General features: G+C 41.4%; 36 non-coding genes and 4 pseudogenes across 36 annotated transcripts; all 40 read left to right on the top strand.

Annotated features, from left to right (window-relative positions):
• The first annotated feature begins 344 nt into the window (after positions 1-344).
• On the top strand, positions 345-465 carry LOC121221624 (5S ribosomal RNA). The gene has a single exon (XR_005919011.1). It is a non-coding gene; the product is annotated as a 5S ribosomal RNA (ribosomal RNA).
• A 180-nt stretch (positions 466-645) lies between these two features.
• On the top strand, positions 646-764 carry LOC121221476 (5S ribosomal RNA). Its single transcript, XR_005918868.1, has one exon. It is a non-coding gene; the product is annotated as a 5S ribosomal RNA (ribosomal RNA).
• A 179-nt stretch (positions 765-943) lies between these two features.
• LOC121221757 (uncharacterized) lies at positions 944-1,060 on the top strand (annotated as a pseudogene).
• A 178-nt stretch (positions 1,061-1,238) lies between these two features.
• Positions 1,239-1,358, top strand: LOC121221590 (5S ribosomal RNA). The gene has a single exon (XR_005918978.1). It is a non-coding gene; the product is annotated as a 5S ribosomal RNA (ribosomal RNA).
• Positions 1,359-1,533: 175 nt separating this feature from the next.
• Positions 1,534-1,650, top strand: LOC121221777 (uncharacterized; annotated as a pseudogene).
• A 183-nt stretch (positions 1,651-1,833) lies between these two features.
• Positions 1,834-1,949, top strand: LOC121221815 (uncharacterized; annotated as a pseudogene).
• Positions 1,950-2,127: 178 nt separating this feature from the next.
• LOC121221617 (5S ribosomal RNA) lies at positions 2,128-2,245 on the top strand. The gene has a single exon (XR_005919004.1). It is a non-coding gene; the product is annotated as a 5S ribosomal RNA (ribosomal RNA).
• Positions 2,246-2,427: 182 nt separating this feature from the next.
• LOC121221379 (5S ribosomal RNA) lies at positions 2,428-2,546 on the top strand. The gene has a single exon (XR_005918771.1). It is a non-coding gene; the product is annotated as a 5S ribosomal RNA (ribosomal RNA).
• A 183-nt stretch (positions 2,547-2,729) lies between these two features.
• LOC121221596 (5S ribosomal RNA) lies at positions 2,730-2,848 on the top strand. Its single transcript, XR_005918983.1, has one exon. It is a non-coding gene; the product is annotated as a 5S ribosomal RNA (ribosomal RNA).
• A 183-nt stretch (positions 2,849-3,031) lies between these two features.
• On the top strand, positions 3,032-3,150 carry LOC121221672 (5S ribosomal RNA). The gene has a single exon (XR_005919059.1). It is a non-coding gene; the product is annotated as a 5S ribosomal RNA (ribosomal RNA).
• A 295-nt stretch (positions 3,151-3,445) lies between these two features.
• Positions 3,446-3,564, top strand: LOC121221600 (5S ribosomal RNA). The gene has a single exon (XR_005918987.1). It is a non-coding gene; the product is annotated as a 5S ribosomal RNA (ribosomal RNA).
• Positions 3,565-3,745: 181 nt separating this feature from the next.
• Positions 3,746-3,864, top strand: LOC121221916 (5S ribosomal RNA). The gene has a single exon (XR_005919145.1). It is a non-coding gene; the product is annotated as a 5S ribosomal RNA (ribosomal RNA).
• A 181-nt stretch (positions 3,865-4,045) lies between these two features.
• On the top strand, positions 4,046-4,164 carry LOC121221374 (5S ribosomal RNA). The gene has a single exon (XR_005918766.1). It is a non-coding gene; the product is annotated as a 5S ribosomal RNA (ribosomal RNA).
• Positions 4,165-4,349: 185 nt separating this feature from the next.
• On the top strand, positions 4,350-4,468 carry LOC121221783 (5S ribosomal RNA). Its single transcript, XR_005919132.1, has one exon. It is a non-coding gene; the product is annotated as a 5S ribosomal RNA (ribosomal RNA).
• Positions 4,469-4,651: 183 nt separating this feature from the next.
• On the top strand, positions 4,652-4,770 carry LOC121221628 (5S ribosomal RNA). The gene has a single exon (XR_005919015.1). It is a non-coding gene; the product is annotated as a 5S ribosomal RNA (ribosomal RNA).
• Positions 4,771-4,954: 184 nt separating this feature from the next.
• LOC121221661 (5S ribosomal RNA) lies at positions 4,955-5,073 on the top strand. Its single transcript, XR_005919048.1, has one exon. It is a non-coding gene; the product is annotated as a 5S ribosomal RNA (ribosomal RNA).
• A 296-nt stretch (positions 5,074-5,369) lies between these two features.
• LOC121221580 (5S ribosomal RNA) lies at positions 5,370-5,488 on the top strand. Its single transcript, XR_005918968.1, has one exon. It is a non-coding gene; the product is annotated as a 5S ribosomal RNA (ribosomal RNA).
• A 181-nt stretch (positions 5,489-5,669) lies between these two features.
• Positions 5,670-5,788, top strand: LOC121221905 (5S ribosomal RNA). Its single transcript, XR_005919144.1, has one exon. It is a non-coding gene; the product is annotated as a 5S ribosomal RNA (ribosomal RNA).
• Positions 5,789-5,970: 182 nt separating this feature from the next.
• Positions 5,971-6,089, top strand: LOC121221705 (5S ribosomal RNA). Its single transcript, XR_005919092.1, has one exon. It is a non-coding gene; the product is annotated as a 5S ribosomal RNA (ribosomal RNA).
• A 185-nt stretch (positions 6,090-6,274) lies between these two features.
• LOC121221839 (5S ribosomal RNA) lies at positions 6,275-6,393 on the top strand. Its single transcript, XR_005919138.1, has one exon. It is a non-coding gene; the product is annotated as a 5S ribosomal RNA (ribosomal RNA).
• A 183-nt stretch (positions 6,394-6,576) lies between these two features.
• Positions 6,577-6,695, top strand: LOC121221262 (5S ribosomal RNA). Its single transcript, XR_005918739.1, has one exon. It is a non-coding gene; the product is annotated as a 5S ribosomal RNA (ribosomal RNA).
• A 184-nt stretch (positions 6,696-6,879) lies between these two features.
• LOC121221318 (5S ribosomal RNA) lies at positions 6,880-6,998 on the top strand. Its single transcript, XR_005918744.1, has one exon. It is a non-coding gene; the product is annotated as a 5S ribosomal RNA (ribosomal RNA).
• A 183-nt stretch (positions 6,999-7,181) lies between these two features.
• Positions 7,182-7,299, top strand: LOC121221708 (5S ribosomal RNA). The gene has a single exon (XR_005919095.1). It is a non-coding gene; the product is annotated as a 5S ribosomal RNA (ribosomal RNA).
• A 184-nt stretch (positions 7,300-7,483) lies between these two features.
• On the top strand, positions 7,484-7,602 carry LOC121221894 (5S ribosomal RNA). Its single transcript, XR_005919143.1, has one exon. It is a non-coding gene; the product is annotated as a 5S ribosomal RNA (ribosomal RNA).
• A 183-nt stretch (positions 7,603-7,785) lies between these two features.
• Positions 7,786-7,904, top strand: LOC121221728 (5S ribosomal RNA). The gene has a single exon (XR_005919115.1). It is a non-coding gene; the product is annotated as a 5S ribosomal RNA (ribosomal RNA).
• Positions 7,905-8,088: 184 nt separating this feature from the next.
• LOC121221613 (5S ribosomal RNA) lies at positions 8,089-8,207 on the top strand. Its single transcript, XR_005919000.1, has one exon. It is a non-coding gene; the product is annotated as a 5S ribosomal RNA (ribosomal RNA).
• A 184-nt stretch (positions 8,208-8,391) lies between these two features.
• LOC121221571 (5S ribosomal RNA) lies at positions 8,392-8,510 on the top strand. Its single transcript, XR_005918959.1, has one exon. It is a non-coding gene; the product is annotated as a 5S ribosomal RNA (ribosomal RNA).
• Positions 8,511-8,692: 182 nt separating this feature from the next.
• Positions 8,693-8,811, top strand: LOC121221295 (5S ribosomal RNA). Its single transcript, XR_005918742.1, has one exon. It is a non-coding gene; the product is annotated as a 5S ribosomal RNA (ribosomal RNA).
• Positions 8,812-8,995: 184 nt separating this feature from the next.
• LOC121221385 (5S ribosomal RNA) lies at positions 8,996-9,114 on the top strand. The gene has a single exon (XR_005918777.1). It is a non-coding gene; the product is annotated as a 5S ribosomal RNA (ribosomal RNA).
• Positions 9,115-9,297: 183 nt separating this feature from the next.
• LOC121221805 (5S ribosomal RNA) lies at positions 9,298-9,416 on the top strand. Its single transcript, XR_005919134.1, has one exon. It is a non-coding gene; the product is annotated as a 5S ribosomal RNA (ribosomal RNA).
• A 181-nt stretch (positions 9,417-9,597) lies between these two features.
• On the top strand, positions 9,598-9,716 carry LOC121221678 (5S ribosomal RNA). The gene has a single exon (XR_005919065.1). It is a non-coding gene; the product is annotated as a 5S ribosomal RNA (ribosomal RNA).
• Positions 9,717-9,899: 183 nt separating this feature from the next.
• On the top strand, positions 9,900-10,017 carry LOC121221860 (uncharacterized; annotated as a pseudogene).
• A 183-nt stretch (positions 10,018-10,200) lies between these two features.
• LOC121221664 (5S ribosomal RNA) lies at positions 10,201-10,319 on the top strand. Its single transcript, XR_005919051.1, has one exon. It is a non-coding gene; the product is annotated as a 5S ribosomal RNA (ribosomal RNA).
• Positions 10,320-10,502: 183 nt separating this feature from the next.
• LOC121221569 (5S ribosomal RNA) lies at positions 10,503-10,621 on the top strand. Its single transcript, XR_005918957.1, has one exon. It is a non-coding gene; the product is annotated as a 5S ribosomal RNA (ribosomal RNA).
• Positions 10,622-10,803: 182 nt separating this feature from the next.
• Positions 10,804-10,922, top strand: LOC121221391 (5S ribosomal RNA). Its single transcript, XR_005918783.1, has one exon. It is a non-coding gene; the product is annotated as a 5S ribosomal RNA (ribosomal RNA).
• A 181-nt stretch (positions 10,923-11,103) lies between these two features.
• LOC121221938 (5S ribosomal RNA) lies at positions 11,104-11,222 on the top strand. Its single transcript, XR_005919147.1, has one exon. It is a non-coding gene; the product is annotated as a 5S ribosomal RNA (ribosomal RNA).
• Positions 11,223-11,403: 181 nt separating this feature from the next.
• LOC121221608 (5S ribosomal RNA) lies at positions 11,404-11,522 on the top strand. Its single transcript, XR_005918995.1, has one exon. It is a non-coding gene; the product is annotated as a 5S ribosomal RNA (ribosomal RNA).
• A 182-nt stretch (positions 11,523-11,704) lies between these two features.
• LOC121221601 (5S ribosomal RNA) lies at positions 11,705-11,823 on the top strand. Its single transcript, XR_005918988.1, has one exon. It is a non-coding gene; the product is annotated as a 5S ribosomal RNA (ribosomal RNA).
• Positions 11,824-12,214: 391 nt separating this feature from the next.
• Positions 12,215-12,333, top strand: LOC121221714 (5S ribosomal RNA). Its single transcript, XR_005919101.1, has one exon. It is a non-coding gene; the product is annotated as a 5S ribosomal RNA (ribosomal RNA).
• Positions 12,334-12,517: 184 nt separating this feature from the next.
• On the top strand, positions 12,518-12,636 carry LOC121221709 (5S ribosomal RNA). Its single transcript, XR_005919096.1, has one exon. It is a non-coding gene; the product is annotated as a 5S ribosomal RNA (ribosomal RNA).

Raw genomic sequence — 12,636 nt, 5'->3', positions numbered from 1 at the left:
TGCGGGCAGCTTTCATTTAAATTATGCAAGTATAAGGCAGCTTATATGATAGATGCGAGTAACGGGGCATCGTACCAGCGCAATACACGGATCATCAGAACTCCCAGTTAAGCGTGCTTGGCAAGACTAGTATTAGGATGGGTGACCTCTGGGAATCCTCGTGTTGCACCCCTCCATTTTATTTCATTATGTTTTTTTAGTTGTTTTCTCCACGTGGTGAACTCATTCGTTTTTGCGTTTTGTGAAATAAATAATTGGAACGGTATTGGTCGAATTACCTTTTAAATTCGAGGCGGAAGTGCGTGAAGGGGCAGCCTTTATATAATAATTGGGCAAGAGTTGACGGGTGCGATCATACCAACACTAATGCACCAGATTCCTATTAAGAACTCCGCAGTTAAGCGTGCTAGGGCGAGAGTAGTACTAGGATGGGTGACTTCCTGGGAAGTCCTCGTATTGCACCCCCCATTTTGTTTCATATAATGTTTTTTTAGTTGTGTTTTTCTCCACGTGGTGTAACTTTTCGTTATTTGGGTTTGTGAAATAAATAATTTGGAACGATATTTGGTCGAAATTGCATTTAAATTCGAGGCGCAAGTCCGATAAGGGGCAGCCTTTATATGAATAAATTGCGCAAGAGTTGACGGGTGCGATCATACCAGCACTAATGCACCGGATCCCATCAGAACTCCGCAGTTAAGCGTGCTTGGGCGAGAGTAGTACTAGGATTGGTGACCTCCTGGGAAGTCCTCGTGTTGCACCCCTCCAATTTTATTTCATATAATATTTTTTTAGTTGTGTTTCTCCACGTGGTGTAACTCATTTGTTATTTGCGTTTTGTGAAATTAATAATTTGGAACGACATTTGTCGAATTGCATTTAAATTCGAGGCGCAGCTCCGATAGGGGAAGCCTTTATATGAATAGATTGCGCAAGAGTTGACGGGTGCGATCATACCAGCACTAATGCACCGGATCCCATCAAAACTCCGCAGTTAAGCGGCTGGGCGAGAGTAGTACTAGGATTGGTGACCTCTTGGGAAGTCCTCGTGTTGCACCCCTCCCATTTTATTTCATATAATGTTTTTTAAGTTGCGTTTTCTCCACGTGGTGTAACTCATTCGTTATTGCGTTTGTGAAATAAATAATTTGGAACGATATTTGGTCGAATTTGTATTTAAATTCGAGGCGCAAGTGTGAGAGGGCAGCCTTTATATGAATAGATTGGCAAGAGTTGACGGGTGCGATCATACCAACACTAATGCACCAGATCCTATCAGAACTCCGCAGTTAAGCGTGCTTGGGCGAGTGTAGTACTAGGATGGGCGACCTCCCTGGGAAGTCCTCGTGTTGCACCCCTCCATTTTGTTTCATATAAATTTTTTTAGTTGCGTTTTCTCCACGTGGTTTAACTCATTCGTTATTTGCGTTTGTGAAATAAATATTTGGAACGATATTTGTCGAATTGCATTTAAATTCGAGGTGCAAGTCCGAAAGGGGCAGCCTTATATGAATAGATTGCGCAAGAGTTGACGGGTGCGATCGTACCAGCGCTAATGCACCGGATCCCATCGGAACTCCGCATTAAGCGTGCTTGGCGAGAGTAGTATTAGGATGGGTGACCTCCTGGGAAGTCCTCGTGTTGCACCCCTCCCATTTTATTTCATATAATGTTTTTTTAGTTGCGTTTTCTCCACGTGGTGGAACTCATTCGTTATTTGCGTTTTGTGAAATAAATAATTTGGAATGATATTTGGTCGAATTTGCTTTTAAATTCGAGGCGGAAGTGCGTGAAGGGGCAGCCTTTATATGAATAGATTGCGCAAGAGTTGACGGGTGCGATCATACCAACACTAATGCACCAGATTCTATTAGAACTCCGTAGTTAAGCGTGCTTGGGCGAGAGTAGTACTAGGATGGTGACTTCCTGGAATCCTCGTATTGCACCTCCATTTTGTTTATATATGTTTTTTTAGTTGTGTTTTCTCCACGTGGTGTAACTCTTTCGTTATTTGGGTTTTGTGAAATAAATAATTTGGAACGATATTTGGTCGAAATTGCATTTAAATTCGAGGCACAAGTCCGATAAGGGGCAGCCTTTATATGAATAGATTGCGCAAGAGTTGACGGGTGCGATCATACCAGCACTAATGCACCGGATCCCATCAGAACTCCGCAGTTAAGCGTGCTTGGGCGAGAGTAGTACTAGGATTGGTGACCTCCTGGGAAGTCTCGTGTTGCACTCCTCCATTTTATTTCATATAATTTTTTTTTAGTTGCGTTTTCTCCACGTGGTGTAACTCATTCGTTATTTGCGTTTTGTGAAATAAATAATTTGGAACGATATTTGGTCGAATTTGCATTTAAATTCGAGGCGCAGCTCCGATAAGGGGAAGCCTTTATATGAATAGATTGCGCAAGAGTTGACGGGTGCGATCATACCAGCACTAATGCACCGGATCCCATCAAAACTCCGCAGTTAAGCGTGCTTGGGCGAGAGTAGTACAAGGATTGGTGACCTCCTAGGAAGTCCTCGTGTTGCACCCCTCCCATTTTATTTCATATAATGTTTTTTTAGTTGCGTTTTCTCCACGTGGTGTGACTCATTCGTTATTTGCGTTTAGTGAAATAAATAATTTGGAACGATATTTGGTCGAATTTGTATTTAAATTCGAGGCGCAAGTGTGAGAAGGGGCAGCCTTTATATGAATAGATTTGGTAAGAGTTGACGGGTGCGATGATACCAACACTAAGGCACCAGATCCTATCAGAACTCCGCAATTAAGCGTGCTTGGGCGAGTGTAGTACTAGGATGGGTGACCTCCTGGGAAGTCCTCGTGTTGCACCCCTCCCATTTTGTTTCATATAATATTTTTTTTAGTTGCGTTTTCTCCACGTGGTTAACTCATTCGTTATTTGCGTTTTGTGAAATAAATAATTTGGAACGATATTTGGTCGAATTTGCATTTAAATTCGAGGTGCAAGTCCGATAAGGGGCAGCCCTTATATGAATAGATTGCGCAAGAGTTGGCGGGTGCGATCATACCAGCACTAATGCACCGGATCCCATCAGAACTCCACAGTTAAGCGTGCTTGGGCGAGAGTAGTACTAGGATGGGTGACCTCCTGGAAAGTCCTCGTGTTGTACCCCTCCCATTTTATTTCATATAATGTTTTTTTAGTTGCGTTTCTCCACGTGGTGTAACTCATTCGTTATTTGCGTTTTGTGAAATAAATAATTTGGAACGATATTTGGTCGAATTTGTATTAAAATTCGAGGCGCAAGTGCGATAAGAGGCAGCCTTTCACGTGGTGTAACTCATTCGTTATTTGAATTTTGCGAAACAAATAATTTGAAATGATATTTGGTCGAATTTGGAATCAAATTCGAGGCGCAATTGTGATAAGGGGCAACATTTATATGAATAGCTTGCACAAGAGTTGACGGGTGCGATCATACTTGCACTAATGCATCGGATCCCATTAGAACTCCGCAGTTAAGCGTGCTTGGGCGAGAGTAGTACTAGGAATGGTGTCCTCCTGGGAAGTTCTCGTGTTGCTCCCCCCATTTTATTTCATATAATATTTTTTTAGTTGCATTTTCTCCACGTGGTGTAACTCATTCGTTATTTGCGTTATGCGAAATAAATAATATGAAACGAAATTTGGTCGAATTTGCATTCAAATTCAAGGCGCAACGGCGATAAGAGGCAGCCTTTATATGAATAGATTGCGCAAGAGTTGACGGGTGCGATCATACCAACACTAATGCACCGAATCCCATTAGAACTCCGTAGTTAAGCGTGTTTGGGCGAGAGTAGTACTAGGATGGGTGACCTCCTGAGAAGTACTTGCGTTGCACCCCTCCCATTTTATTTCATATAATATTTTTTAGTTGCGTTTTATCCATGTGGTGTAACTTATTCATTATTTGCGTTTGTAAAATTAATAATTTGAAACGATATTTGGTCCAATTTGCATTAAAATTCGAGGCGCAAGTGCAATAAGGATCAGCCTTTATAATAATAGATTGCGCAAGAGTTGACGGGTGCGATCATACCAGCACTAATGCACCGGATCCCATCAGAACTCCGCAGTTAAGCGTGCATGGGCGAGAGTAGTACTAGGATGGGTGACCTTCTAGGAAGTCCTCGTGTTGCACCCCTCCCATTTTATTGCATATAATGTTTTTATTTAGTTGCGTTTTCTCCACATGGTGTAACTCATTCATTATTTGCGTTTTGTGAAATAAATATTTTGGAACGATATTTGGTCGAATTTGCATTTAAATTCGAGGCGCAAGTCTGATAAGGGGCAGCCTTTATATGAATAGATTGCGCAAGAGTTGACGGGTGCGATCATACCAGCACTAATGCACCGGATCCCATCAGAACTCCGCAGTTAAGTGTGCTTGGTCGAGAGTAGTCCTAGGATGGGTGACCTCCTAGGAAGTCCTCGTGTTGCACCCCTCCCATTTTATTTCATATAATGTTCTTTTAGTTGCGTTTTCTCCACGTGGTGTAACTCATTCGTTATTTTCGTTTTGTGAAATAAATAATTTGGAACGATATTTGGTCGAATTTGAATTAAAATTCGAGGCGCAAGTGCGATAAGAGGCAGCCTTTATATTAATAGATTGCGCAAGAGTTGACGGGTGTGATCATACTAGCACTGATGTATCGGATCCCATCAGAACTCCGCAGTTAAGCGTGCTTGGGCGAGAGTAGTACTAGGATGGGTGACCTCCTGGGAAGTCCTCGTGTTGCACCCCTCCCATTTTGTTTCATATAATATTTTTTTTAGTTGCGTTTTCTCCACGTGGTTTAACTCATTCGTTATTTGCGTTTTGTGAAATAAATAATTTGGAACGATATTTGGTCGAATTTGCATTTAAATTCGAGGTGCAAGTCCGATAAGGGGCAGCCCTTATATGAATAGATTGCGCAAGAGTTGGCGGGTGCGATCATACCAGCACTAATGCACCGGATCCCATCAGAACTCCACAGTTAAGCGTGCTTGGGCGAGAGTAGTACTAGGATGGGTGACCTCCTGGAAAGTCCTCGTGTTGTACCCCTCCCATTTTATTTCATATAATGTTTTTTTAGTTGCGTTTTCTGCACGTGGTGTAGCTCATTCGTTATTTGCGTTTTGTGAAATAAATAATTTGGAACGATATTTGGTCGAATTTGTATTAAAATTCGAGGCGCAAGTGCGATAAGAGGCAGCCTTTCACGTGGTGTAACTCATTCGTTATTTGAATTTTGCGAAACAAATAATTTGAAATGATATTTGGTCGAATTTGGAATCAAATTCGAGGCGCAATTGTGATAAGGGGCAACATTTATATGAATAGCTTGCACAAGAGTTGACGGGTGCGATCATACTTGCACTAATGCATCGGATCCCATCAGAACTCCGCAGTTAAGCGTGCTTGGGCGAGAGTAGTACTAGGAATGGTGTCCTCCTGGGAAGTTCTCGTGTTGCTCCCCCCATTTTATTTCATATAATATTTTTTTAGTTGCATTTTCTCCACGTGGTGTAACTCATTCGTTATTTGCGTTATGCAAAATAAATAATATGAAACGAAATTTGGTCGAATTTGCATTCAAATTCAAGGCGCAACAGCGATAAGAGGAAGCCTTTATATGAATAGATTGCGCAAGAGTTGACGGGTGCGATCATACCAACACTAATGCACCGAATCCCATTAGAACTCCGTAGTTAAGCGTGTTTGGGCGAGAGTAGTACTAGGATGGGTGACCTCCTGAGAAGTACTTGCGTTGCACCCCTCCCATTTTATTTCATATAATATTTTTTTAGTTGCGTTTTATCCATGTGGTGTAACTTATTCATTATTTGCGTTTGTAAAATTAATAATTTGAAACGATATTTGGTCGAATTTGCATTAAAATTCGAGGCGCAAGTGTAATAAGGATCAGCCTTTATAATAATAGATTGCGCAAGAGTTGACGGGTGCGATCATACCAGCACTAATGCACCGGATCCCATCAAAACTCCGCAGTTAAGCGTGCATGGGCGAGAGTAGTACTAGGATGGGTGACCTTCTAGGAAGTCCTCGTGTTGCACCCCTCCCATTTTATTGCATATAATGTTTTTATTTAGTTGCGTTTTCTCCACATGGTGTAACTCATTCATTATTTGCGTTTTGTGAAATAAATATTTTGGAACGATATTTGGTCGAATTTGCATTTAAATTCGTGGCGCAAGTCTGATAAGGGGCAGCCTTTATATGAATAGATTGCGCAAGAGTTGACGGGTGCGATCATACCAGCACTAATGCACCGGATCCCATCAGAACTCCGCAGTTAAGTGTGCTTGGTCGAGAGTAGTCCCAGGATGGGTGACCTCCTAGGAAGTCCTCGTGTTGCACCCCTCCCATTTTATTTCATATAATGTTTTTTTAGTTGCGTTTTCTCCACGTGGTGTAACTCATTCGTTATTTTCGTTTTGTGAAATAAATAATTTGGAACGATATTTGGTCGAATTTGTATTAAAATTCGAGGCGCAAGTGCGATAAGAGGCAGCCTTTATATTAATAGATTGCGCAAGAGTTGACGGGTGTGATCATACTAGCACTGATGTATCGGATCCCATCAGAACTCCGCAGTTAAGCGTGCTTGGGAGAGAGTAGTACTAGGATGGGTGACCTCCTGGGAAGTCCTCGTGTTGCACCCCTCCCATTTTGTTTCATATAATATTTTTTTTAGTTGCGTTTTCTCCACGTGGTGTAACTCATTCGTTATTTGCGTTTTGTGAAATAAATAATTTGGAACGATATTTGGTCGAATTTTTATTTAAATTCGAGGCGCAACTCCGATAAGGGGAAGCCTTTATATGAATAGATTATGCAAGAGTTGACGGGTGTGATCATACCAGCACTAATGCACCGGATCCCATCAGAACTCCGCAGTTAAGCGTGCTTAGGCGAGAGTAGTACTAGGATTGATGACCTCCTGGGAAATCCCCGTGTTGCACCCCTCCCATTTTACTTCATATAATGTTTTTTTAGTTGCGTTTTCTCCACGTGCTGTAACTCATTCGTTATTTGCGTTTTGTGAAATAAATAATTTCGAACGATATTTGGTCGACTTTGCAATTAAATTCGAGGTGCAAGTGCGAGAAGGGGCAGCCTTTATATGAATAGATTGCGCAAGAGATGACGGGTGCGATCATACCTACACTAATGCACCAGATCCTATCAGAACTCCGCAGTTAAGCGTGCTTGGGCGAGAGTAGTACTAGGATAGGTGACCTCCTGGGAAGTCCTCGTGTTCACCCCTCCCATTTTGTTTCATATAATGTTTTTTTTAGTTGTGTTTTCTCCACGTGGTGTAACTCATTCGTTATTTGTGTTTTGTAAAATAAATAATTTGGAATGATATTTGGTCGAATTTTTATTCAAATTCGAGGCGCAAGTCCGATAAGGGGCAGCCTTTATATGAATAGATTGTGCAACTGTTGACGGGTGCGATCATACCAGCACTAATGCACCGGATCCCATCAGAACTCCGCAGTTAAGCATGCTTGGTTGAGAGTAGTATTAGGATGGGTGACCTCCTGGGAAGTCCTCGTGTTGCACCCCTCCAATTTTATTTCATATAATGTTTTTTTAGTTACGTTTTCTCCACGTGGTGTAACTCATTCGTTATTTGAATTTTGTGAAATAAATAATTTGGAACGATATTTTGTCGAATTTGCATTTAAATTCGAGGCGCAAGTGCGATAAGGGGCAGCCTTTATATGAATAGATTGCGCAAGAGCTGACGGGTGCGATCATACCAACACTAATGCACCAGATCCCATCAGAACTCTGCAGTTAAGCGTGCTTGGGTGCGAGTAGTACTAGGATGGGTGACCTCCTGGGAAGTCCTCGTGTTGCACTCCTCCCATTTTATTTCATATAATGTTTTTTTTAGTTGCGTTTTCTCCACGTGGTGTAACTCATTCGTTATTTGCGTTTTGTGAAATAAATAATTTGGAACGATATTTTGTCAAATTTTCCTTTAAATTCGAGGCGCAAGTGCGATAAGAGGCAGCCTTTATATGAATATATTGCGCAAGAGTTGACGGGTGCGATCATACTAGCACTAATGCAGCGGATCCCATCAGAACTCCGCAGTTAAGCGTGCTTGGTCAAGAGTAGTACTAGGATGGGTAACCTCCTAGGAAGTCCTCGTGTTGCACCACTCCCATTTTGTTTCATATAATGTTTTTTTTAGTTGCGTTTTCTCCACGTGGTGTAACTCATTCGTTATTTGCATTTTGTGAAATAAATAAGTTGGAACGATATTTGGTCAAATTTGCAATTACATTCGAGGCGCAGCTCCGATAAGGGGAAGCCTTTATATGAATAGATTGCGCAAGAGTTGACGGGTGCGATCATACCAGCACTAATGCACCGGATCCCATCAGAACTCCGCAGTTAAGCGTGCTTGGGCGAGAGTAGTACTAGGATTGGTGACCTCCTGGGAAGTCCTTGTGTTGCACCCCTCCCATTTTTTTCATATAATGTTTTTTTAGTTGCGTTTTCTCCACGTGGTGTAACTCATTCGTTATTTGCATTTTGTGAAATAAATAATTCCGAACGATATTTGGTCGAATTTGCATTTAAATTCGAGGCGCAAGTGCGAGAAGGGGCAGCCTTTATATGAATAGATTTGGCAAGAGTTGACGGGTGCGATCATACCAACACTAATGCACCAGATCCTATCAGAACTCCGCAGTTAAGCTTGCTTGGGCGAGAGTAGTACTAGGATGGGTGACCTCCTGGGAAGTCCTCGTGTTGCACCCCTCCCATTTTGATTCATATAATGTGTTTTTTAGTTGCATTTTCTCCACGTGGTGTAACTCATTCGTTATTTGCGTTTTGTGAAATAAATAATTTGGAACGATATTTGGTCGAATTTGCATTGAAATTCGAGGCGCAAGTCCGATAAGGGGCAGCCCTTATATGAATAGATTGCGCAAGAGTTGATGGGTGCGATCATACCAGCACTAATGCACCGGATCCCATCAGAACTCCGCAGTTAAGCGTGCTTGGGCGAGAGTAGTACTAGGATGGGTGACCTCCTGGAAAGTACTCGTGTTGCACCCCTGCCATTTTATTTCATATAATGTTTTTTTAGTTGCGTTTTCTCCACGTGGTGTAACTCATTCGTTATTTGAATTTTGCGAAATAAATAATTTGAAATGATATTTGGTCGAATTTGCAATCAAGTTCGAGGCGCAATTGTGATAAGGGGCAACATTTAGATGAATAGCTTGCACAAGAGTTGACGGGTGCGATCATACTTGCACTAATGCATCGGATCCCATCAGAACTCCACAGTTAAGCGTGCTTGGGCGAGAGTAGTACTAGGATGGGTGACCTCCTGGGAAGTCCTCGTGTTGCTCCCCCCATTTTATTTCATATAATATTTTTTTAGTTGCATTTTCTCCACGTGGTGTAACTCATTCGTTATTTGCGTTATGCGAAATAAATAATATGAAACGAAAGTTGGTCGAATTTGCATTCAAATTCAAGGCGCAACGGCGATAAGAGGCCGCCTTTATATGAATAGATTCCGCAAGAGTTGACGGGTGCGATCATACCAACACTAATGCACTGAATCCCATCAGAACTCTGTACTTAAGCGTGTTTGGGCTAGAGTAGTACTAGGATGGGTGACCTCCTGAGAAGTACTTGCGTTGCACCCCTCCCATTTTATTTCATATAATATATTTTTAGTTGCGTTTTCTCCACATGGTGTAACTTATTCATTATTTGTGTTTTTTAAAATTAATAATTTGAAACGATATTCGGTCGAATTTGCATTAAAATTCGAGACGCAAGTGCAATAAGGGTCAGCCTTTATAATAATAGATTGCGCAAGAGTTGACGGGTGCGATCATAACAGCACAAATGCACCGGATCTCATTAGAACTCCGTAATTTAGCGTGCTTGGGCGAGATTAGTACTAGATGGGCGACCTCTTTGGAAGTCCTCATGTTGCACCCTTCCCATTTTATTTCTTATAAAGTTTTTTTAATTTCATTTTCTCCACGTGGTGTAACTAATTCGTTATTTGCGTTTTGTGAAATAAATAATTTGAAACGTTATTTGGTAGAATTTACATTCAAATTCAAGGCAAAAGTGCGATAAGGGGCGGCCTTTATATAAATAGATTGCGCAAGAGTTGACGGGTGAGATCATACTAGTACTAATACACCAGATTCCATTAAAACTCTGCAGTTAAGCGTGTTTGGGCGAGAGTAGTACTAAGATGGGTGACCTCTTGGGAAGTCCACGTGTTGCACCGCTCCCATTTTATTTCATATAAAGTTTTTTTAGTTGCAATTTCTCCACGTGGTGTAACTAATTCATTATTTGCGTTTTGCGAAATAAGTAATTTGAAAAGTTATTCGGTTGAATTTGCATTCAAATTCGAGGCGAAAGGGCGATAAGGGGCAGCCTTTATATAAATAGATTGCGCAAGAGTTGACGGGTGCGATCATAACAGCATTAATGCACCGGATCTCATCAGAACTCTGCTGTTAAGCGTGCATGGGCGAGAGTAGTACTAGGATGGGTGACCTCCTTGGAAGTCCTCGTGTTGCACCCCTCCCAATTTATTTCATATAATTTTTTTTAGTTGCATTTTCTTCACAAGGTGTAACTCATTCGTTATTTGCGTTTTGCGAAATAAATAATTTGAATCGAAATTTGGTCGAATTTGCATTAAAATTCGAGGCGAAAGTCCGATAAGAGGCAGCCTTTATATGAATAGATTGCGCAAGAGTTGATCGATGCGATCATACCAGCACTAATGCACCGGATCCCATCAGAACTCCTCAGTTAAGCGTGCTTGGGCGAGAGTTGTACTAGGATGGGTGACCTCTTGGGAAGTCCTCGTGCTGCACCCCTCCCATTTTATTTCATATAATTTTTTTAATTGCATTTTCTTCACATGGTGTAACTCATTCGTTATTTGCATTTTGCGAAATAAATAATTTGAAATGATATTTGGTCGAATTTGAAATCAAATTCGAGGCGCAATTGTGATAAGGGGCAACATTTATATGAATAGCTTGCACAAGAGTTGACGGGTGCGATCATACTAGCACTAACACATCGGATCCCATCAGAACTCCGCAGTTAAGCGTGCCTGGGCGAGAGTAATACTAGGATGGGTGACCTCCTGGGAAGTCCTCGTGTTGCTCCCCCTATTTTATTTCATATAATATTTTTTTAGTTGCATTTTCTCCACGTGGTGTAACTCATTCGTTATTTGCGTTATACGAAATAAATAATATGAAACGAAATTTGGTCGAATTTGCATTCAAATTCAAGGCGCAACGACGATAAGAGGCAGCTTTTATATGAATAGATTGCGCAAGGGTTGACGGGTGCGATCATACCAGCACTAATGCACCGAATCCCATCAAAACTCCGTAGTTAAGCGTGTTTGGGCGAGAGTAGTACTAGGATGGGTGACCTCCTAAGAAGTACTTGCGTTGCACCCCTCCCATTTTATTTCATATAATATTTTTTCAGTTGCGTTTTCTCCACGTGGTGTAACTCATTCGTTATTCGCGTTTGTAAAATTAATCATTTGAAACGATATTCGGTCGAATTTGCATTAAAATTCGAGGCGCAAGTGCAGTAAGGATCAGCCTTTATATAAATAGATTGCGCAAAAGTTGACGGGTGCAATCATACCAGCACAAATGCACCGGATCTCATTAGCACTCCGCAATTTAGCGTGCTTGGGCGAGAGTAGTACTAGGATGGGTGACCTTCTAGGAAGTCCTCGTGTTGCACCCCTCCCACTTTATTTCTTATAAAGTTTTTTTAGTTGCATTTTCTCCACGTGGTGTAACTATTTCGTTATTTGCGTTTTGCGAAATAAATAATTTGAAACGTTATTTGCTAGATTTTGCATTCAAATTCAAGGCAAAAGTGCGATAAGGGGCGGCCATTATATAAATAAATTGCACAAGAGTTGACGGGTGCGATCATACTAGTACTAATACACCGAATTCCATCAGAACTCCGCAGTTAAGCGTGCTTGGTCAAATTTGGTCAAATTTACATTCAAATTTACATTCAAATTTGGTCAAATTTACATTCAAATTTGGTCAAATTTACATTCAAATTCGCGGTGCAAGGGCAATAAGGGGTAGCCTTTATATAAATAGATTGCGCAAAAGTTGAAGCGTGCGATCATACCAGCACTAATGCACCGGATCCTATTAAAACTTCGTAGTTAAGCGTGTTTGCGCGAGAGTAGTACTAGGATGGGTGACCTCTTGGGAAGTCCTCGTGTTGCACCCCTCGCATTTTATTTCAGATAATATTTTTTTTAGTTTCATTTTCTTCACGTAGTGTAACTCATTTGTTATTTGCGTTTTGCGAAATAAGTAATTTGAAACGATATTTGGTCTAATTTGCATTCAAATTCAAGGCGCAATTGCGATAAGCGGCAACCTTTATATGAATAGATTGCACAAGAGTTGACGGGTGCGATTATACTAGCACTAATGCATCGGATACCACCAAAACTCCGCAGTTAAGCGTGCTTGGGCGAGAGTAGTACTAGGATAGGTCACCTCCTGAGAAGTCCTCGTGTTGCACCCC

The sequence above is a fragment of the Gossypium hirsutum genome, chromosome D09, assembly GCF_007990345.1.
Source record: "Gossypium hirsutum isolate 1008001.06 chromosome D09, Gossypium_hirsutum_v2.1, whole genome shotgun sequence".
Lineage (NCBI taxonomy): Eukaryota > Viridiplantae > Streptophyta > Magnoliopsida > Malvales > Malvaceae > Gossypium > Gossypium hirsutum.
Note: the sequence above shows the minus strand (reverse complement) of the source record. Positions and strands in the feature narration are given on the sequence as shown.